The sequence below is a fragment of the Triticum dicoccoides genome, chromosome 3B, assembly GCF_002162155.2.
Source record: "Triticum dicoccoides isolate Atlit2015 ecotype Zavitan chromosome 3B, WEW_v2.0, whole genome shotgun sequence".
Classification (NCBI taxonomy): domain Eukaryota; kingdom Viridiplantae; phylum Streptophyta; class Magnoliopsida; order Poales; family Poaceae; genus Triticum; species Triticum dicoccoides.
Genome location: NC_041385.1, coordinates 323009201 through 323033183, shown reverse-complemented (window position 1 = coordinate 323033183; position 23983 = coordinate 323009201).

Here is a 23983-nt window from a genome sequence, read left to right as displayed (position 1 = left end):
GGGGCAGGGCTGGGCGTTTTGTTATATAGGGCACAACTCTTTGTCGTCCGCTAGCGGACGGCAAAGAGCCTAGCTAACGGAAGTTAATTTGGACAATTCATTTGCCGTATGCAAGCTGATGGCAAAGATTCTTTGCCATCAGCTAGCGGACGGCAAAGAAATTGGTCGTTAGGTGGCTGTCACCAATGGCCCACCTTGCCTCGTTGTCGTCCGCTAGCGGACGGCAAAGGTTCTTTCCCATCAGCTAGCTGACGGCAAAGACTCTGCGGACGGCAAACAGTTTCTTTGTTGTCAGCTGTTTCTTTGCCATCTGTTTTCCTCAAGCTGATGGAAAGACCCTCTTTGCCATCAGCTAGTTGATGGCAAAGAACCGGCTGACGGCAAAGTTCCTGATTCCAGTAGTGAGTGTTGATTACTCCTCATAGTTGATGCTAGTTGGTTTATTTGGTGGAAGATCATATGTTCAGATCCTTAATGATATTCGATACCCCTCTGATCTTGAACATGAATATGCTTTGTGAGTAGTTATGTTTGTTCTTCAGGACATGGGAGAAGTCTTGATATAAGTAATCATGTGAATTTGGTATTCGTTCGATATTTTGATGAGATGTATGTCATCTTTCCTCTAGTGGTGTATGTGAACGTTGACTAAATGACACTTCACAATGTTTTGGGCGTAGGGAAGGCATTGGGAAGTAATAAGTAGATGATGGGTTGCTAGAGTGATAGAAGCTTAAACCCTAGTTTATGTGTTGCTTCGTAAGGGGTTGATTTGGATCCACATGTTTCATGTTATGGTTAGATTTATGTTCGTTCTTCTTTCATAGTTGGGGATGCTTGTGAGAGGGGTTAATCATAAGTGGGAGGCTTGTCCGAGTAAGGACAGCACCCAAGCACCGATCCACCCACATATCAAATTATCAAAGTAACGAACGTGAATCATATGAGCACGATGAAAACTAACTTGACAATAGTTCTGGTGGCCGACGACAGTCGAACACCTTAGCAAATTTGTCTGGCAGCCTTCACAATGAGGATTAAAGCCATGTTTTGAAAGTTCAAACAACCAAACCGAGTTGAGTCAGTTTGGGTGTTTCAAGTTTCAACACTTAGCTTTCAATCGTCATCTCAGAGGCTGCCAGACAAATTTGGGATGGTTTCGTGGAATTAACACGTCAGATGTCGTAATGAGAGGACTTAGTCGTGGAGCCATTGCAACGAGATTAGCAAAAAAGGGGTTAAACCGGAACAAAGGACACGGGGAGTTTATACTGGTTCATCCCCTTGCGGTGAAGGTGAAATCCTATGATCCAGTTGTGGTGGAATTGATGGGGTCTCGATGAGCAGGGAGTGAATCCGCTTTACCTATCTCTCGAGTGGTTGTTTCTTGTCCCTGAACCGCCGCCGGGTCGTCCCTTTATATACACAGGTTGACGCCCGGCGGTTTACAGAACACCGAGCCCGGCTCATACATGTGTTCGGCTCGGTTTCTACCTTCCCTAACTTACAACACAAGTTTACACATCTCATGACGGTTTACGTTTATGGGCTCTAAACCACCTTTGGGCTCTCGGCCTCTAAGCTTCAATGGTAGAGCGCCATACTCTCCGTCTTCATGGGCTTCAATATGGATGAGTATAAACCGGCCCCTCCTGGGAGGTTTATACTCAGTAGTTATATCCCCAAATTAGGCCCCAGATTGATTTGAACCTGTTCATGTCAATCTTCTCACTTAGAAAAAACTCCTTGAATATCCTCGTATAATCCTTGTAAACCGCCATGACATCATGTCCATATTAACTTGATAAACCGCCATGACGTCATCTTCTAAGATGGCAGCGAATCGTCATGACGACAACTATGCCCCATTCTCCGTATAAAAACCTGTAAATACTTCTTTTGTTAATTAATTTCCGAAGACCGAGACGACAGCTATGCCCCATTCTCCGTTTTGGGCTCCTCGATTCCCTTCCTGCCTACTTATCCATTTGCCTTATAAATAGGACCAGGGGTATTTTTTTCTTCCCCTTCCATGTTTCTTCGCCTCTTCTTCCTCCTTGCGACGCCCGAGCCCTAAAGCTCCGCCGTCACCCTCGCCCTTCAAGCGCTACATCACCCCTGGCCGCTGCATCGACCTGAACGTACCAGATAACCGTGGCACTGCTCCTCCACTCCTGTGAAGCCGGTAAGCCCTCTCTCTTCAACCCTAGATCTGCATTAGGGTTTCACACCTTCGTCAGTGTTCATCAGTATTCGTCAGCGTTCATTGCTCTCCCTTACTGTCCCATCATATATTGACGAACTTGACATCTTCCCCGCACGGCTGAAACTATAATTTATTTTTCCTCACCATAGCATCCCTTCATCCATGAATAGATCCCATCTGGACCTTTGCTGTTCTGCTGTTGTCATTTTAGGGATTTGAGATTTTTCCTCTTCCTGAACTGCGCTAGATCCATAATTATAACTTTAGCCTGTGAAACCTATTTCTGCAGCACTTAGTAACTTTCAGAACTGTTTCTTCCATACCACTGTAGGTGGTTTAACCGTTAAAAGTTGATAATCTACCAGGTACCGTTAGCCCTCTCTTAAACTGCCAATTTTACCTGAGCATCAGTATCCGGTTTAAGATGTATATTTTCTCTGATTGATTCCTTCTCCCGGCCTGGCGTCGGTTTATGCATATCGATCTTGAACCGTAATCCGACGTTTGAACTTCTTTTACATCTTGTCCTCAAAAATGGACAAACAGTTCTTCTCTTGCAATTGGGTTCCCTCCCGGGTTACGGAAGAGAAACTTACTGGGTATGTTTTGACTAGCGCTTTAGCAAAGCAAGAAACCATCCATTGGAGAGTCCCGGGTGCTGAAAATCCTCTTGAACCTCAAGATGGAGAAGTAGTTGTGTTTGTACATCATCTGGACCGAGGGTTTAGCCCTCCCGGATCAAAAAAATTCTGGGATGTACTTTCCAGCTTCCAACTCCGCCCTCAAGATATTGGACCGAACTCCGTGTCCAACATTTGCAATTTCCAAGTGTTATGTGAGGTTTATCTGTAAGAAGAACCGACCGTTGAATTTTTCAGAGACTTCTTCCACTTGAACCGCCGTACTGAATTTACCGATGGCCCCAACACTGAACTTGGCGGGGTGTCAATTCAAAAATGGAAAGAAGTCAATTTTCCTCACGCCAAACATCACAGCCACACCAAGGACTGGAATCGAACGTGATTTTACTGCCGGAATACCGCTCCTGATGATGAAAATCCTCTGTCGGATTATCGTGCTCACCGGCTCAATAATGAACATCCATTGCCTCAACGGCTTACTGCCAAGGAACAATCGAAATATGCACCACATATTTCTAAGATCCGGGCTTTTATGGGAAACAATTTAACCGGTATTGACCTTGTCCATTGCTGGGTTTCGTGGAGTATCTTGCCCTTAAGCCAGCGTCCCGGTTTAATGGCGAGTGCACAGGAGACTTGAAAGATCCTCAACGTCATATTGATATTCAGCTAACTGATGAACAAATTACTGAAGCTATCAAAAAGATGTTGGATGAACCGATATCTGAGTGCAGCGAGACTCGGCTGTGTCCCTTTTATGCCTCCAATAAACCGCCCGCTGTAAGAATTGTATTTTTCTGCTTTTAATTCGCCGTCCTGTTGACACTTTTGGATGACCTTCTGTTTATCTTTGCAGAGCAATGATCCGTTCTGGAAGAGGAAATACCAAGACAAGCCGGCAAAGCCACAGGATAAACCGATGAGAGCGCCTCGTGTTAAGAGTAAGGCCTCAAAGAAGCCAACAAAGAAAAGAACCACCGAGTCCCCTGATCCAGCCGAAGATGTTGATGACTCGGAATCATAGGTAGAACTTGATTCCCTTGGTTCATTTTTCATGCACCTTATTGACAATGATCATTATTAGGATGATGCGGAAGCCAGCCGCACTGATCATGTAGAGGTAATTTCCCTTTCTTCCTTTTCAGATCATGTGCCAGTAAAAAAACTCCATCGCGCAGTCCGAAAAGTAAAACATTCACATCCTCTCGCTTATTTGGATCCGCACTTTTCTTTGAAGACACAGCAACATGAAGCTCGTCGCACAACCCGGCATAGTGGCCAACAAGTTACCTCCTCCGGTTTACCAGACACCCCAGTTCGAAAACGCCGTCCAGATGTCTCTTGTACTTCTAATACATCTTATCCCAAAGCGGGTTACTTATGATACCCTCTTAACCCGTCTGATTCAAATTATCAGGGTACCTCCAATTCATCCTCCGGCGAATCATCAGCCACACAGATGCCTCCCCTCAAGACTGTTCCCGGGTAAACAAATGACGCTTTAACTTTTTATGCCTTGCACCGGTTTACTGTACTGACTTCTGCATCTGCTTTCTTCAGTGCCAAAGCCAGACTTAGCAAGAAAGCTAAGTTGAGTAAACCAACTGACGATAATCCGTCCACTGAACTGGAGAGGGCCTCAGAGGCTGTTGATCAAACTGCTGATATTGATTTGGATGACCCGGCACCTCAGGGCCAGGATACCTTTGCTGATCCACCAGAGGCAAATCCAGCAAGCCCACACGCTGATCCGCCAAGCCCATCTGTTGATCCTCCAAGACCAGCAAAGGCCTCTGATAAACCGCCGACCCCAAATAAGACAGCTGAAGGCACAACAGATGATGTTGTGATTACTGGCTTTGGCCATACCACTCCTGGCAACCTTATCGCTTTATCAAAGCACAGTGCCAAAGAAGAATTTGCTGCTGTGGAGAAAGGCAAGTGGAAGACTGATTTGTCAAGTTATGCTCATCTCAATGCTCAAGACATCCATTCTGGATATTTGAACCGGCTGTATACAATTCGTGACTATGAAGTCGGTTTGGTAAACCTGATGAAAGAGCGATATGAGGTAAATATTTATTCCTTTGCATAAGCCCTTTTCCCTTCAAATCTGCTTCAATCCTTAACTCCAATAGCCCCCAAGGGACGGTTTATCTCTTCAAGATGAACCGGTACTTCCTGTTGTAAAGCTTATCCTTGGTTAATTCCTTCACATCTGGTTTATTTGACCAATTAAGCATTAGCCCCCAAGTGCCAAGTGTATAACTTGTTATGTGCTTGGGACTTTGAAAGAAAAATAAAGTATTGCCAATTTACTGTTCTGTGTTTTGCGGGCAGATTTAACCAACAAAGATTCTCAAATCACCGACCTCCAAGAAAACCAAGTCCCAACAAGCCGAAACATCCAAGGCGAAGGATGAACTGAAGGGCGCTTTAATAGCCATGGAACAATTGCAGGATGGCTTCAAAGGCGAGCGGGCAGACTGGGAGACTGAGAAGGCCACTCTGTTAAAACGGGCTGAGGATGCTGAAGCGGCACTTAAACCGGTGGCGGAAGAGCTAACTAGTTTAAAGCGGCAGATCAATGCTATGACTTCTGCTATCTTTGGTAAGTAGCTTTGTAATGAACCGTACTTCATCAGCTTTGAAACCGCCAGTTTAACAACAATATTGTAACCATTGCAGGTAGCCACGTCGCCCATCTTGGCTCAGATATGCGCAAGAAGCTGAAGGCTGCTTATACCTTAATTGAGCAGCTATATACCGGCGCTCAACGAGTTATCTGCACTTCTTCATACAACAAACCGGCACCAACTTTAATCAAAGATACCCTGGCCAAGCTCTCCATGACACCTGGCCAGCTAGAAGAAGTGAAGAGATCTGCTGCAAGAGCTGGTGCTTTATCTGCCTTCACTCGGGCGAAGGCTTGGATAGCTGATCTTGATCCGGAGGATATTGGTAATGGTTATCCGAGTCAAAAAGAAGACGGGTCAGAATTTGACGAGGATGCCCTTAAAGCGTTGACAAAGGAGATGCACCCGCTTGCCAGCAAACTGGACGAAGAGACTGACCTGTCTTACCGCTGGTCCATTTATGATGCAGACAACAGACGGATCGCTGCATCGCTTTATGACGCCCAAAATCTAATCCCACCAACTCGTAAGCATACTTATGCCCCTGATGTTGAACCGTCAGATCTTATAAGTGATGAAGTTGTCTTTTGAGCCAGTGGATGGGGAGGCGGAGGTTGAACCGGCGCAGGGTGATCCACAAACTTCTCATCAAGCTGAAGAGGAACGATAATCCGGAAGCCGGTTTATCATTTGTGCACCATCCTCTGTAGAAAAAACAATTACCCTTTTGGGCGGTTAAAACGCCTTGTAATAGGCTAGCTTAAAACACTTGGTCTGCTATGCCATCGTGCATAGCTTGAAACACTTGGTCTGCTATGCCGTCGTGCATAATCACTTTCCTGAGACTACCACTTTGTCATAATATGCAATATCTGCTTATGATCTTTATCAGTGTTATGCAATCCTGTTTTCTACATGTAATAAACTGAAAACTTGTCCTGACAGTTTACTGCCGGACGGGTTATGATGCCCAATATGAAGCCAGAGTTTATAACAAAGGCTGTAAAGATAATGAAATATGAAAATATATTATACCTGTGATTTAAATCACATCATTGGTTTACCAATCATTTTTGTAGTAAGGGTGAGAACCCAAATCTTGAGTGTTGATAACTCCTACCATGCTATGCTGGTATATAATAAGCCATGCCGGATTATGATAAACACCGGATGATCATCCTGGCGACTTATAGTCAATGCCAGACCGGGCTAAGAAACGCCGGTTCATAATTGATTTTGTGCTAACAACTGATAGTTGAGAGCCGCGCCGGGTTAAGAAACACCGGGTTGATGTAATGACTTATAGTTAGGTCGGGTCAATAGATGTTGGTTTATCTTAAAACCTTATCAAAGGAAAGAAAACTTCCAAACACCAAAATCAAATAAAAACTTGTAGTCGAGGCTTTTCAAGGGCTGCCAGGCCCAAATTCGAGGCTTTTCATGGGCTGCCAGGCCGCTGAGTTAAACCATTTGACAAAGCCTTTTAAGATGGGCCTCCAATTAACCAATCGTCGTGTTAACTTTGACAAGTTCAGGGTCTGTATAAGATTGACTTGACAAACTTTCGGTGGGTCACACCAGGATTACCTGGACGGAGTGGCTTACTTGATGAACGTAGGTTAACCCGGGGTTTTAGGTGAATACACCTGGCTTCCAAGCCTGGCTTGATAGCCTATTACAAGGGTCCTTTCAAATTCTTTCTTGTTGTGCACAAAGAGCCCCCAAGTAACATTGTGAGCTGTGCTCAATGGGTACTATGTTTGAGTTGTGCGTGGCAACAGACTCTCTTTGGTCCCTTGGGTGTGAAGCTCCCAAGCTATATTGTGGCTTTATAAGCCGGTTTCATGAAAAACTCCGCTTATAAGCATGAGCCTCCATGTAACCAAGAAGACATATAAGACGAAACGGCAGAGACCCCGCTTTAGCAAGGATGTCGGTTTTATCTATTAATCATAATATGTACATTGTCAAAAATATATACATAGTAGGAGCCTGTGGCTCAGGTGTAGTAATGCCTAAGATGAGCTATATTCCATGGCCGACGAGTCTCCTCCTCTGATTTGCGTGAGTCTTTGTGCTCTCGAACATCAATGGGGTAGTATGACCCGTTGTTCAGGTTCTTGCTGACCACAAAAGCCCCTTTCCAAGGCGGAGATAACTAGTGCATGTCAGTCTGATCTTGGATGAGCCGGAGCACCAAGTCGCCTTCTTGGAAAGTCCTGGTTTTAACCCGGCGACTGTGATAACACCGCAGGTCTTGCTGATAAATCGCCGAGCAAGCTGCTGCAATGTCCCGCTGTTCATCTAACAGGTCCAATGCATCCTAGCGTGCTCTTTTATTGTCCGCTTCAACATAAGCTGCCACTCGGGGCGAGTCGTGGCGAATATCACTTGGGAGAACTGCTTCCGCTCCATAAACCATAAAGAAGGGTGTGTAACCTGTAGATCTATTGATTGGGGGTGGTGTTAATGCTTCAGAAAACAGAAGGAAACTCCTCCACCCAACAACCCAGCGTCCGTTTGAAAGGGACCATAAGCCGGGGCTTGATACCCTTTAAGATTTACTGATTAGCTCTCTCCGCTTGACCATTAGATTGAGGGTGGGCAACTGATGACACATCAAGCCAGATGTGCTCAATTTGACAGAATTCTTCCATAGCTCCCTTGGAGAGATTCGTGCCATTATCTGTTATAATGCTATGTGGAAAACCAAAGCGGAAGATCACCTTTTTCATGAATTGAACTGTCGTGGCCGCATCACACTTTCTCACTGGCTCTGCCTCCACCCACTTGGTAAATTTATCAACTAGCACCAGAAGGTGGGTCTTCTTATCCTTGGACCTATTAAAAGGCCCAACCATATCCAGCCCCCAAGTTGCAAACGGCCAGGGGATTGGAATCATCCTCAACTCCTGAGCCGGAACATGAGCTTGACGTGCAAATTTCTGACAGCCATCACACTTTTGGACCAGATCCTCCGCATCAGCATGAGTTGTTAACCAGTAAAAACCAAGCCGGAAAGCCTTAGCCACTAAAGATTTTTAAACGGCATGATGACCACAATCTCCTTCATGTATTTCACGCAAGATCTCACAGCCTTCTTCAGGAGAAACACAATGCTGAAATGGCCCTGAGGCACTAGAATGATGCAACTTGCCATTGGCGATAGTCATGGACTTAGATCGCCGGATTATCTTCTTGGCTAAAACTCCGTCCTCTGGTAACTTGCCCCGGTTCATGTACGCCAGGTACGACAATGTCCAATCAGGGATAGCATGAAGAACGGCCACCAATTGAGCTTTCGGGTCAGGAATCGCCAGATCCTCCTCCGTTGGTACCATGACCAACGGATTATGCAGAACATCCAGAAAAACATTAGGCGGCACCGGTTTACGCTGGGATCCGAGCCGGCTTAAAGCGTGTGCCGCTTCATTTTGCGCCGATCAATGTGCTCGACCTGATAACCCATGAAGTGAACAGCAATGACATCCACCTCCCGCCGATAAGCCGCCGTGAGTGGATCCTAGGAATCCCATATACCGGATACTTGTTGAGCCACTAAATAAGAGTCACCAAAGCAACGCACCCGGATTAAGTTCATCTCCTTGGCCATCCGCAGACCGTGGAGTAAGGCCTCATACTCAGCTGCACTGTTAGTACAGGGAGACATTAAGCAGAGAACATAACAAAATTTGTCACCTCGAGGGGAAGTAAGAACCACTCCAGCCCCCGAGCCCTCCAACTGTCTGGATCCATCAAAGTGAATAGTCCAGTATGTGTTATTCGGTTTATCCTCCGGTGCCTACAACTCTGTCCAGTCGTTGATGAAGTCTACGAGTGCTTGGGACTTGATAGCAGCGCGAGGCATGTATTTTAACCCGTGAGGCCCAAGCTCAATAGCCCACTTAGCAACCCGGCCAGTTGCCTCCTTGTTTTCAATGATGTCTCCCAATGGAGCAGAACTGACCATAGTGATGGGATGGCCTTGAAAGTATTGCTTAAGCTTCCGGCTTGCCATAAACACTCCATACACCAGCTTCTGCCAATGGGGATATCTCTGTTTGGACTCGGTAAGTACCTCACTGATATAATAAACCAGCCATTGAACCGGATACTCCTTACCAGCCTCCTTACGCTCCACCATAATAGCCACGCTAACACCCCGGGAAATAGCAGCAACGTATAACAGCAATGATTCCTTATCAATGGGGGCAGCAAGGACGGGCGGTTCGGCCAACTGCTTCTTCAAATCCTCAAACGCCGCATCAGCAACATCACTCCAAACAAAGTTGTTTGTTTTCTTCATCATCTAATAAAGCGGGATCGCCTTCTCCCCCAACCGGCTGATAAACCGGCAGAGTGCTGCAATCTGACCCGCCAGTCTTTGAACGTCGTTGATACACGCCGGTTTAGCCAGGGATGTGATAGCCTTGATCTTTTCCGGATTAGCCTCAATGCCCCTGTTATACACCAAAAAAACCCAAGAGCTTGCCATCTGGCACACGGAAAACACATTTGGCTGGACTAAGCATCATCTTATAAACCCTCAGATTATCAAAAGTTTCTTGCAAGTCAGCTATGAGTGTCTCTACTTTCCTGGATTTCACCATGATATCATCCACATAAGAATGAACATTGCGCCCAATCTGATTATGGAGGCAATTACTTGAGCCCAAAAGGCATAGAAACATAGCAGAAGGCTCCAAAAGGAGTTATAAAGGTCGTCTTCTCCTAGTCCTTAACTTCCATTTTGATCTGATGGTAACCCGAATAAGCATCCAGAAAACTCAAACGCTCGCAACCCGCCGTAGCATTAATAATTTGATCAAAACAAGAGAGTGAAAAGGGATCAGCTGGGCAAGCTTTGTTCAAATCAGAGTAGTCCACACACATACGCCAAGTGCCGTTCTTCTTAAGTACCAACACCGGGTTAGCCAACCACTCAGGGTGAAAACCCTCCACAATAAACGCTACCACCAGTAGCCGGGCTACCTCCTCTCCAATGGCCTTGCGTCTCTCTTCATTAAAGCGGCGAAGAAATTGCTTGACCGGTTTAAACTTGGGATCAATATTAAGGGTGTGCTCAGCAAGTTCCCGCGGTACACATGGCATGTTAAAAGGTTTCCATGCAGAGATGTCCCGATTCTCATGGATGAACTCGATGAGCACGCTTTCCTGTTTCAGATCCAAGTTAACGCTGATGCTGAACTGCTTGGATGAATCGCCAGGAACAAAATCAACCAATTTAGTCTCATCAGCCGACTTAAACTTCAAAGCCGGATCATGCTCTGTAGTGGGCTTCTTCAGAGAAGTCATATCTGCCGGATCAACATTGTCTTTATAGAACTTCAACTCCTCCGTTGCACAAACCGACTCAGCATAAGCCGCGTCACCCTCCTCGCACTCTAGTGTGCTCTTGCAGCTGCCATGAACCGTGATGGTCCCCTTATGACCCGGCATCTTGAGCTGCAGATAAACATAACACGGCCTTGCCATGAAGTTAGCATAAGCCGGCCGTCCAGACAAGGCATGGTACGAACTTCTGATTTTTACCACTTCAAAGGTTAACGTCTCGGATCTTGAGTCATGATCATCTCCAAAAACCACTTCCAGAGCTATCTTGCCAACTGGTTAGGCCAATTTACCAGGTACCACACCGTGAAAACGGTGTTTGACGGCTTAAGTTTCTTATCCGTCAATCCCATACGCCAGAAGGTTTCATAATACAAGATATTGATACTGCTCCCTCCATCCATGAGCACTTTGGTGAACTTATAACCTCCCACCTATGGTGCGACCACTAACACCAGATGACCCGGATTATCAACCCGGGGTGGATGGTCTTCTCGACTCCACACAATAGGCTGCTCAGAACAGCAGAAATAACAAGGCACCGCCGGTTCAACGGAGTTCACTGCCCTCTTATGGAGCTTCTGATCGCGCTTGCACAGGCTAGTAGTGAAGACATGATAATGCCCACCATTTAACTACTTCAGGTTACTCTGATAACCCGACTGCTGCTGTTGCTGATTCCCTTGTTGATTATAACCACCTTGGTTGCCCTGATTGCCCTGTCCACCTTGGTTGCCTTGAAAACCTGAACCGGAATTACCTCCGCCATAACCCGGCCCGTGAAACCCGGGCCCTGAACCGCCGGACGGTCCATGATCATACCGGAAGAGATCTGAATTTTTGAACTCTCGCATAATGAAGCAATCCTTCCATAAGTGCGTAGCCGGTTTATCTTGCATCCAGTGCTTGGGGCAAGGCTGGTTCAATAGACGCTCCAGATTCATCCCTGATCCTCCGCCCCGCGGGGGCGGTTTACCCTTACGGCGCTGATTATTGCCCTGCACATTGGTGTTAGCCACAAAGCCAGAATTATTATCCACCTTGCGCTTACCGTTATTCCCATGGCTCGCCTGGTTATGCTGCAGCCCTTTTGCACCGACGTTCTTCTTTCCCTTCTCCGGTTCCTCGTCATCAAACTCGGATCCTTGGAATTATCAGAATCAGCATACTTAACCAAAGCTTCCATAAGTGTTCCCATGTCATTGAAGTGACGCTTGAGCCGTCCCAACTTCAACGTCAATGATTTAAACCGGCAGTTGCTGTCGGCGTTCTGGGAATGGGGGTCCCCAGACTTGCCTGCTTGCGGCCTGCGGCGTGGCTCAAAGGGGGCCCAGCATGGCCCATCTTCATCAAAGCAAGCTCAAGACCCTCGCGAGGGGCCAAGCCTCGTGGGGTGGACGACAAGGAACTTCCTCAGGCTCGGCCTCGTCAGGCTGGCTCACGAGGAGGCGGAGAGTTCAAGGCGGGGTACCTTGCAAGGTGCCCATGACGCAAGCCATTACGACCAAGGGCGCCTGCCGGGCGCCAGCCCGCGCAGTGTCCTTCTTTCCTCTTTGGTACAAGGGGAGCAAGCGCAGGCGGGAGCATCAAGAAAAGGCGTCCATTTGGGTGCAACAAGACCAAGACCAGTCCACGGCAGGATGGAGGTCACCGTGGAGCCCAAGTCGGCGTCACCACCAGAGCCTTTGACAGGCGAGGACCAACTTTTGTTAGGATAAGTGTACTAGATGTTCCCCTTCAAATTGGCCGATTGTTGGCGCCCTTCCCGCTCAATTTTTGGGAAGAGGCCCAGGGCCTTTGCCTATAAAATGGACTAGCCACCCACAGGGTAGAGGCATCTGGGAGGAAGCTGAAGATAAGATAGGCATCTAGGATCGACCCATCCAGCCGGCAAAAGAGAGAGACCACAAGAACAGACCCTCGCGAGGCTGTTCCTCCTTGTATTGTTCATCATCAGCCCAAGAGGCAAACCACCACGCCACACACTGGAGTAGGGTATTACACCACAATGGTGGCCTGAACCAGTATAAATCCTGTGTCTCTTGCGTTGTTCTTCTCGTAGTTTAGATCCTAGCGATTCGGCGAGGAACAGGTAGGTAGAAGGCGAAACCTCCGCGCGCACCCCAGTGTTCGAACCTCAAGGGTATGCCGGAACCCTAAATCCGACATTTGGCGCGCCAGGTAGGGGTGCGCCGGAATTCGCCTTCCGTCGCCCTGCTCTTCTCCGACCATCGCGCCCATGGCTGACGCTCGTCGGGCTGCTCGCGCCGCTCGAGTCGCTCGGACGGCTCCCGTCGGCGCGCGCCCTCGTCGCTCCCCGTCGCCCGCCGTCAACACCGCCACCGGCCCGGCAGGGAACGAGCAATGAGTATCGCCCCTGCATCCCTCCGTGGCCTCTTGGGAAGAGCCGCGCAGCCTCTTCCTCGCCCGCCGCGCCGCTCTGGCCTCCCCGGTCGTCGCGGCCCTCCTAGGTGGCTCGCAGGCGCCGCCCTCCAGTCACCATGTCAAGCCGTTCATCCGCCAGGTCGGCGCCACCTCCGCGCGGCAGGGGGCTCCCCGGGACCGGCCGGAGCCCCAGGCCAGGCTAGCCTTCAGTTCGGAAGACCACCCCTCCAACTCGGCCTGCTCGGGTGCGATCCCGATGTTGTGCACCCCCACCATCTGCCAGGTGGCTGTCACCAGGAGCCTCATCAACGGTGGCGCGGGCCTCAACGTGCTTTCGGTCGAAACTTTCGACCTCCTCTACATACCCCGGGGGCGGCTGCGGCCAAGCCAGCCCTTCATGGGCATCGGGGGCGGGTCATCCAGCTCCTTGGGACAGATCCGGTTCCTAGTGACCTTTGGCACCTACAACAATTTTCGCACGGAGCTGGTCGATTTCGACATCGCCCTCATCGGCCTCCCCTACAATGCCATCCTCGACTACCCAGCGCTGGCCCAATTCATGGCCGCGACTCACCCGGCATACAACCTCATGAAGATGCCCGGGAGCAGCGGAGTCCTCACCGTGCCTGGGGACACCGGGGACGCGTTGCGAGCACTCCAGCTCACCTTCAAGACGGCGGCGTGAGCACAGCCCGCCAGCGCGGGGGCCCCAGAGCCCAAGGGGGCTGCACCAGCCAAGAAGAAACAATTGTTCACCCAAGACAAGCCGGAGACCAAGCAGATACCCGTCGACGAGGACGGGTCCACCAGCGCCACTTTCACCATAGGCGCCCACCTCGGGCCCGAGCAGGAGGAAGCCCTGGTCAAGTTCTTGAGTGCAAACAAGAAGGTGTTCGCTTGGGAGCCCGATCAGCTGGCAGGGATCCCACGGGGCGTGATCGAGCACCACCTCAACGTGTGCCCCAACGTGCGCCCTGTAAAGCAGAAGGCAAGGCGGCAGTCCACTGAAAAGCAGGCCTTCATCGTCCAGGAGACCCGCAAGCTAGAAGCCGCGGGGGTCATTCACGAGGTTCGATATCCAGATTGGTTGGCCAACCCTGTGGTGGTACCAAAGAAGGGAGGGAAGGAACGCATGTGTGTCGACTTCACCAACCTCAACAAAGCATGCCCGCAAGATCCTTTCCCGCTCCCACGCATCGATCAAATCGTCAACTCAACCGCTGAGTGTGACCTGTTATGCTTCTTGGACGCCTTCTCCGGGTATCATCAGATCAAGATGGCGGTGGAAGACGTGGAGAAGACGTCCTTCCTAACCCCGTGTGGGGTATACTGCTATACATGCATGCCCTTCAGACTACGCAACCCGGGGGCAACCTTCCAGCGGCTCATGCACATCACCTTGGGCCCACAACTCGGGAAGAACGTGGAGGCGTACGTCGACGACATTGTGGTAAAGTCTCGTGAGGCCAAGACCCTGATACAAGACCTGGAGGAAACCTTTGCAATCCTCAACGCAGTAAGCCTGAGGCTCAACCCGGAGAAGTGTGTGTTTGGAGTCCCCTCAGGCAAGGTCTTGGGTTTCCTTGTATCCCACCGAGGCATCGAGGCCAACCCAGAAAAGGTCAAGGCGGTCGAGGACATGAGCCCGCCAAAGACCCTCAGAGAGATGCAGAAGCTCACTGGGCGCGTGACTACCCTGGGGCGCTTCATCTCCAGGTTGGGGGAGCGGGCGCTACCTTTCTTCCAGTTGATGAAGAAAAAGGGGCCCATTGAATGGACTAAAGAGGCCGACAAAGCATTCCAAGACCTCAAGAGATACCTGACCAGCCCACCGGTGATGGTGGCCCCACGCCCACAAGATCCCCTGGTACTCTACCTCGCCGCCACTCCCTACTAAGCCAACGCGGCCCTGGTGGCGGTTAGGGAGGAGCGTCAGACCAAGGCTACGGCAGCTGCCCGCGCCAAGGCAAAACAGGACCAAAAAGGACTCACAGAGAACACCACCACGATTGAGGAAGATCAGCCGCCGCAGGGGGACGCACCAGGAGCGGGAAAGACCCTTCCCCCAGGCGAACAGCTTCTGGAGGCCCCGCCGCCTCAGGAGGCACCGCGGTTTCCGGATGACGCCACCAGCACCGACGCTCCAAGCCTCGTCGAGCACCCGGTGTACTTCGTCAGCACGGTGTTGCGAGATGCGAGGGCACGGTACCCCATGCCTCAGAAACTTCTCCTCGCGCTACTGGTGGCCTCGCGCAAGGTGGGGCACTACTTTCAGGGTCATCCTATCAAGGTTGTCTCCGTGTACCCCTTGGAAAGAGTGCTCCGAAGCCCTAACTCAGCCGGAAGGGTCACCGAGTGGAACATTGAGCTGCAAGCATTTCAGCTCGAATTCAGCACGACCCGAGTCATCAAGGGGGCCGCCTTGGCAGATTTCGTGGCAGAGTGGACAGAGGCGTCGGGCCTAAAGGCTGGGGAGGATCGATCCCTCTCCCTGGGAAGTGAGGCGCCGGACGGTTGGGTCATGTACTTCGACGAGGCGTTCTCCATGCACGGCGCGGGGGCTGGCGCGGTACTTATATCTCCTACCCAAGACAAGCTCTACTACGCCATGCAACTCTGTTTCCAACACGGAGAAAAGGTCTCCAACAATATAGCAGAATATGAAGGCCTGATAGCGGGCCTGAAGGCCGCGGTCGCCCTCGAAGTAAAGCGCCTTACCATCAAAGGTGATTCACAACTCCTCGTCAACTTCTCCAACAAAGTATACGAGCCAAGGGATGAGCACATGGAAGCCTACCTTGCGGAGGTCCGCAGGATGGAGAAGCAGTTCTGGGGGCTGGAGTTACAGCACGTACCCCGTGGCACCAATCAGGAGGCCGACGACATTGCCAAACGAGCGTCCAGGCGGCTGCCTCAGGAGCCAGGCATCTTCGAGGAGCGGCCCTTCAAGCCCTCGGCCACGCCGTCACTGTCAAGCATGGTGCAGCCTCGGGAGGAGCTCCCCCGGCCGCCAGCCTCGGGAGCCCCGATCTGCGGGCCGGCCTCGGGGGTGCGCTTGCTCTTGACAGTGGAGCCTCAGGAGGGATGCTGGGTCACGGAGCTCCAGAGCTATCTGACACAAGGGATCTTGCCAAAGAAGGAGGAGGAAGCATAATGCATGGCGCGGCAGGCCACAACATACTGCATCAGGGATGGGGAACTCTACCGGAAGCGACCAAATGATGTATCCCTATGCGGCATCTCCAGGGAACAAGGGAAAGAGCTGCTGGCGGACATACACGGTGGAGATTGCAGGCACCACTCGTCATCGCGAACCCTCGTGGGCAAGGCATTCCGAAGCGGTTTCTATTGGCCTACCGCGCTCAATGACGCCGTCGAACTGGTAAAGGCCTGCGAAGCCCGTCAATTCCATGCAAAGCAGATCCATCAGCCGGCGGGGGGTCTGCAGACTATACCCCTCACATGGCCATTCGCAGTCTGGGGGCTCGATATCCTGGGCCCGTTTCCCCGGGCACCACGGGGTTATCGCTACCTCTACGTCGCCGTGGACAAATTCACCAAGTGGCTCGAGGTGGAAGCCGTCCGCACCATCCCCGCGGGTTCAGCGGTCAAGTTCATCAAGGGCATCGTGAGCCAGTTCGGGGTGCCAAACCGCATCATCACCGATAACGGTTCGCAGTTCACCAGCAACCTCTTCAAAACATACTGTGCTAACCTTGGAACGCAGATATGCTACGCTTCAGTGGCACACCCCCGAAGCAACGGCCAGGCCGAGCGGGCCAATGCAGAGGTCCTGAGGGGCCTCAAGACCAGAACATTCAAAAAGAAGCTGGAGGCTTGCGGCAGAGGCTGGTACGACGAGCTCCAATCCGTGTTGTGGTCCATCCACACGACCGCAACCAAGCCGACTGGAGAGACCCCTTTCTTCGTGGTCTATGGAGCCGAAGCGGTCCTCCCTCACGAGGTCAGACGTCGGTCCGCATGGGTCCTGGTGTTCGACGAAGCACGGCAGGACGCCATGCGGGCGATGGACCTCGTGCTAGGGGAGGAGCGTTGCGGATAAGCCGCACTGCGAGCGGCGAGATATCAACAAGCATTGCGACGATACCACTGCCGCAACATCCGCCCCAGGACTCTCGAGGTAGGGGACCTTGTGCTCAGGCGGGTTCTCTTCAAGGAGGGGCTTCATAAGCTCTCTCCCATGTGGGAGGGCCCGTTCAAGGTTGTTCATGTTTCCAGGCCCGGCTCCGCGTGCTTGGAGACTCAGGAGGGGTGCCAGTCCAGAATGCGTGGAACATCCAGCACCTCCGGAGGTTCTACCCCTGAAAAGGCCCAGAGCCTGTGAAGAAGGCGAATGCCTGTGAAGACCATCTTTTTGGAAAAGGCCCAGAGCCTGTGAAGAAGGCGAATGCCTGTGAAGACCATCTTTTTGGAAAAGGCCCAGAACCTGTGAAGAAGGCGAATGCCTGTGAAGACCATCTTTTTTGGAAAAGGCCCAGAGCCTGTGAAGAAGGCGAATGCCTGTGAAGACCATCTTTTTGGAAAAGGCCCGGAGCCTGTGAAGAAGGCGAACGCCTGTGAAGCTATCGCGTTTTGGGAAAGGCCCGGAGCCTGTGAAGAGGGCTAATGCCCGTGAAGCTTGCTTCCCCGAAGAAAGGCCCGGAGCCTGTGAAGAAGGCCAACGCCTGTGAAGCTCGCCGCCCGTGACACTCTCACGTAATAATGAGTTGGGGCTGTACACGCCCCGGAGTCTCAGGAGCGCCGGCCTTAGGCCCTGGGGCTCCCTCCCACGCCCAGTGGCAGCTCTTAGCTCCGCGCTGGTGAGAAGACGTCGAAGACTAGACTAGGTGTCGGACGCGACTTTTTCCATTTGCTTTCTGCAGTTGGCTAGTTCATTCTCGTTTGAGGTTTTATTGAAACTGTCGCTATCTTTTCTCCTGGGGCTCTTCGTTTTCTTCACCCTCCGTCCCCGATTTCTCTTGTGCGAGGTCTCGCGAGGGGACGGCCCTGGCGCCCTCGCGAGTGTTTCGATCGTTTCGGTCAAGACCTCACGACCCGGGTCCACTATAGGAGCATCCCTCTAGTCCATGCCTCACGGGCATCGCGACACGAATACAGGACCTGGGTCGGTCGCCCCATGGCCAAGGCTGGGGATTACCTACGTGCAGGCATTCAACACGAAGGAACAATACCAGAATAACGGAAACATTACAACGACTGACAACGATAACACGAACACGCCCCCACGGGGCCCACACATAGCTGTCTTTTTGCGCAGGAAAAAGGGAGAGGAAGGAACAAATCAGGCGGACTCCCTCTCGCGCTTCACCAGGGGGCGACGGCGGGCGGACTCGCTACCGCCCTCCAAGCGGGCACGACGGCACGGAGGCAGACCGCGGCCGCTGCTAGAAGAGTCGCTACCCGAAGAGGAACCAGTGAAGCTTGAGGAATCCTGGGCGCCACCGGCCGCGCGCTCGCTGCCCTCTCCATCCTCGCCGGGGCTGGGTCCCCGGCCGTGGCCGTCGTCTTCAGGGCAGCACCCAGCGCGGCGACCATCTTCCCCAAACACCCTCACGTAGATGGTGGCGTCGCCGTCGAACTTGAAGTGCAGGGTGCACCGGCGACTCAGGCCTCGTGCGCAGGCAAACGTCTGCCAGCCGCGGGTCAGGGCCAGGCTCCCGGACGCGAGGACCTCCAGCGAAGCCCATGAGGCCTGGCTGCAGCAGCCGTCTGCCTGGAGCTAGAGGCCGCCCGGGGTGCCAGCCGGGAGCTCACCTAGGAGGAAGCGAGGGAGCTGAAGCCGGGCGCTGGCCGGCTCCGCTGCCCACACAACAAACTCCGGCAGCACCTCCACAGTGCAAGAGCGCGGCCTTGGGGGCCGCACGGCCGAAACGCACCCCCTGGCCACGGTCGGCCTCCCGGGGCCACACGGGAAGTCACCTCCGCTGACGCGGGGAACCGCCGTGGAGGCCACGGGGTGCTTGCGAGGGCGGCCGCGACCGCGCTTTGGCAGGGGAGAGACAGGCTCGGCCTGGCGAGCTTTTCCCTTCTCTGCGGACGAGAGCCTCCTTGGCGGGGCCGTGAGGAAGAAGGAGAAGCAAGAGGGGATGAACTGGAAGGGCACGCGGCGTGCCATACTTAAAGCCAGAGGAGGCCAACCGTCGGCCTCCGCAACCACAGGTAATTATGACTCATTTCGCGTGCAGGGACTTGTCGAATCCATGCGGTTACCGATGCATCATGGGGAAGTGGACGCACCCACGTCCAATCGACCACCACGCGGCGCCCAAGGCCACAGGCTGTTAGGGCCCGCGACGCTTCGCACTTGCCCTTTCGCTTCTCTGCTCGGTCAAGTCCGGGCGCGCCTTGGGCCCGGGGGCTACTGTCGGCGTTCTGGGAACGGGGGTCCCCAGACTTGCCTGCTTGTGGCCTGCGGCGTGGCTCAAAGGGGTCCCAGCAAGGCCCATCTTCATCAAAGCAAGCTCAAGACCCTCGCGAGGGGCCAAGCCTCGCAGGGTGGACGACAAGGAACTTCCTCAGGCTCGGCCTCGTCAGGCTGGATCACGAGGAGGCGGAGAGTTCAAGGCGGGTACCTCGCGAGGTGCCCATGACGCAAGCCATGACGACCAAGGGCGCCTGCCGGGTGCCAGCCCGCGTAGTGTCCTTCTTTCCTCTTTGGTACAAGGGGAGCAAGCGCAGGCGGGAGCATCAAGCAAAGACGTCCATTTCGGTGCAACAAGACCAAGACCAGTCCAATGGCAGGATGGACGTCACCGTGGAGCCCAAGTCGGCGTCACCACCAGAGCCTTTGACAGGCGAGGACCATCTTTAGTCAGGATAAGTGTACTAGATGTTCCCCTTCAAATTTGCCGATTGTTGGCACCCTTCCCGCTCAATTTTTGGGAAGAGGCCTAGGGCCTTTGCCTATAAATAGGACTAGCCACCCACAGGGTAGAGGCATCTGGGAGGAAGCTGAAGATAAGATAGGCATCTAGGATCGACCCATCCAGCCGGCAAAAGAGAGAGACCACAAGAACAGACCCTCATGAGGCTGTTCCTCCTTATATTGTTCATCATCAGCCCAAGAGGCAAACCACCACGCCACGCACTAGAGTAGGGTATTACACCACAATGGTGGCCTGAACCAGTATAAATCTTGTGTCTCTCGCGTTGTTCTTCTCGTAGTTTAGATCCTAGCGATTCGGCGAGGAACAGGTAGGTAGAAGGAGAAACCTCCGCGTGCACCCCAGTGTTCGAACCTCAAGGGTCTGCCAGAACCCTAAATCCGACAGTTTCCCTCCAATGTTATGATTGCTGAATCAGCATTGATGCGGTCCGATAAATGCAGAATTACCGAAACCCGGCGCACCCAATGAGTCGTTGATTCACCTTCTCCTTGTACACAGGCGGCCAGATCCACAATTAACATGGGCTGCTTGCACGTGTCCTTGAAGTTTGCTATAAACCAGGCCTTCAACTGCTCCCATGAACCGATCAATTTAACCGGCAGACTTTTTAACCAAGTGCGGGCCGTTACGTCTAACATCATGGTGAAGTATTTTGCACACGCCGCTTCATCCACATCCAGCATCTCCATTGCCATCTCATAACCCCGAACCCATGACTCGGGGGGTAAATCGGCGGTGTAATTAGGCACTTTACGTGGACCCTTGACATCCTTGGGTAGCCTTATATTACGTAGAGATGGGGTGAGACACGGTACCCCCTAGGAGCTGAAAACCAATCCATGTTCAACTGACGTCGTCGGTTGAACCGGAACAGGTTGATGATTCGTGTACTGCACTGCCAACTGTGCTGCTAACTCTGTCTCCCGCCGTGCTCTGCCATTGTTTACCACATCCTGAGCATTCATACCACCGCGCGCCGGATTAGGACCTCGAGGGGCGTCACAGTGCCGCGCACTGCTTGACATAGCCGGTTCATCAATGTGCCTACTGTAACTTTTGCTCAGATGAGGGGTTGAATGTATTCTGTCTCAGCTATATTAATAAGCCTGCTGCTGCACCATAGCAGTCTGAAGAAGATCCCTGGCCCGTCGCGTTTCCACCACCGGAAGTGATTCGCCCTCCATCAGAATAGCTGCCATATGAGACGCCACAATAATCATGTTATCCAAAAGGCTAGAGAAGTGACCCAATGGCATTGGTACGTATTGCGGTGGGTTATCTGTTTGTCGAGGCGGGTCCATCACCTGTGGCTGACCCGGTGCTACTGTCCCAGGTTCCTCGGTCCGGTTTACCGTTACCGGTTCACTTGGTCCAGCTCCTGGTGTGTTGAAGAGATTCATTCCTTCGTAAACCGGCGACAGACGAGATCGGTGCCTCCTCCTCAGCACTTCGTTTGATGCGTTCTAATCCAGCATGAGCCGGTAATTCTACACCTGGATCTGCTGTGACTGGGAATCTAAAGCGGCCTGTTCTTTAGCCATCCTATTTTCCTTAGCCACCAAGTCTTCCTTGGCCCGAGCTATCTAATCCCGCAGCTTTGTAACCTCCGCGTCATGCTGATCCTGAGTCTCCGAGCTAACTGCTGTGGTCAACAACGTCGTCCAGGCTTCCAATAAACCGGACATACCTTGAGCCGGCTGGCGCGCAGGGCCTCCTGCCCCCGCTGCCGATCCGGAAATCATTGTTGCTGCAGATGAAGATTGCAATGTGGGCTGCGTATCGGCCATGAAGATTGCAACCCGGTTTGGTGGTTCAAAGGGGTCCAGAATACTGTCGCCATCGGAACAGCCCCCTATCCGGCCATCGTGCAATTGGTACAGCGACTCGGTTTCGCCATTGGATGACTCGCCATCTGAGTAGACGGCCGTCTCACCGTCGGACACCGGTTGATATTCCGCACCATGGATGAATCCTACAAACGCACGCTTCATGGCAGGCTGAACCCAGGCAGGACTCGCACGCTGAGCCATCTCGACGAGGTCGGTGGGGATGTCCGGCTCAGGGCCCGGTTCGCCGATCTTGCCGATGAAAACGTGAATTCCGCCAAAGGGAACCCGATATCCGTACTCAATTGAGCCGGCCTCTGGGCCCCAGCCTGCATCATCCATGTAGAGCTTTCCGCGACGACTCTTGGTCATCCGGCCAACTGCGTATCCCTTGAGTCCTTCAAAGTTGCCCCTTAAGAACTTGAAACCATCATGCGATAGCCCCACAGTGGGCGCCAACTGTCATGGAATTAACATGTAAGATGTCCTAGTGAGAGGACTTAGTCGTGGAGCCATCGGAACGAGATTAGCAAAAAAGGGGTTAAACAGGAACAAAGGACATGGGGAGTTTATACTGGTTCGGCCCCTTGCGGTGAAGGTAAAAGCCTACGATCCAGTTGTGGTGGAATTGATGGGGTCTCGATGAGCAGGGAGCGAATCCTCTTTACCTATCTCTCGAGTTGTTGTTTCTTGTCCCTGAACCACCGCCGGGTCATCCCATTATATACACAAGTTGACGCCCGGCTGTTTACAAAACACCGAGGTCGGCTCATACACTTGTTCGGCTCGGTTTCTACCTTTCCTAACTTACAACACAAGTTTACACATCTCATGAAGGTTTACGTTTATGGGCTCTAAACCGCCTTTGGGCTCTGGGCCTCTAAGCTTCAATGGTAGAGCGCCATACTCCCTGTCTTCATGGGCTTCAATACGGATGAGTATAAACCGGCCCCTCCTGGGTGGTTTACACTCAGTAGTTATATCCCCAACAGATGGTGTTCGACCGCCATCAACGCCTATCACTATTGCTGTGGATGCAGGACCACTGTGTCACTTGTGGGACGTGGATGTAGTATTCGACACTGATGGCCACATGTATCTCGCACTGACGATACTTGCTATTTAGGGAACCATCGACACCAAGGAACCCCCTAATCCGCTCGTCCCGTGTAAACTAAATTAGCATGCATTCAATAAGCAAACCTACATCATCTCTTGCGTCTGTACATCGTCGAATATTATCACTAATACATCTCAAATAGTATCATACAAATAGCATCACTAATACAGCTAGAACCGTAGCGAACGATGGGCATCGGCGCGGGCAGTGGACACCCAAAGAGAAGGAACCATCACAAGATCATAGCTCCAGTGAGGTCCCTAAAGAACGATGGGTATTGTCGAACCAGCACCCCAACACAACCATGTAGCGATGGACGTGCTCGTCCTCCTTGCTGACATGGTGACGTACCACATCCGCGGTGTCTGAAAGCCTCAGCACCATCACTGGGCCACGCGACCGCCACCAAACAAGGTTCGGGTCAACGACGGGCTGGCTCCTCACCAAGCTGCGCCCCCCGAAAGGTAGAACCTCCCAGTACCAGCCCGACAGAGCCCAGTCTCGAACATAGCCCCTCTGATCGAGCAGGCCTCCTTCGCCGAGTCGACGACGAGGATGCGGAATAGGCATCGTCGACGTCGATGCGGGAATAAATGCTTAACTAAAAAAATAAAAAAAATCACATGTTCAAAATAAACCAAAAACTTAATGTAAACTAAACTAATCTAAACCTGAACTAAACTAACTAAACTAAACCTAAACTAAACTAGCTAAACTAAACCTAAAGTAAACCAAAAACTTAACCTAAACTAAACTAAACTATAAACCTAAACTAAACTAATTAAACTAAACAAAACCTAAACTAAATTATACTATACCTAATTAAACTAAATTAAAAAACAGAAGAAGAAAAAAGTCTCACATTCGAGCGGCCGGGGCGGCGAGGCGAGGCAGCGGGGCGGAGCGGTT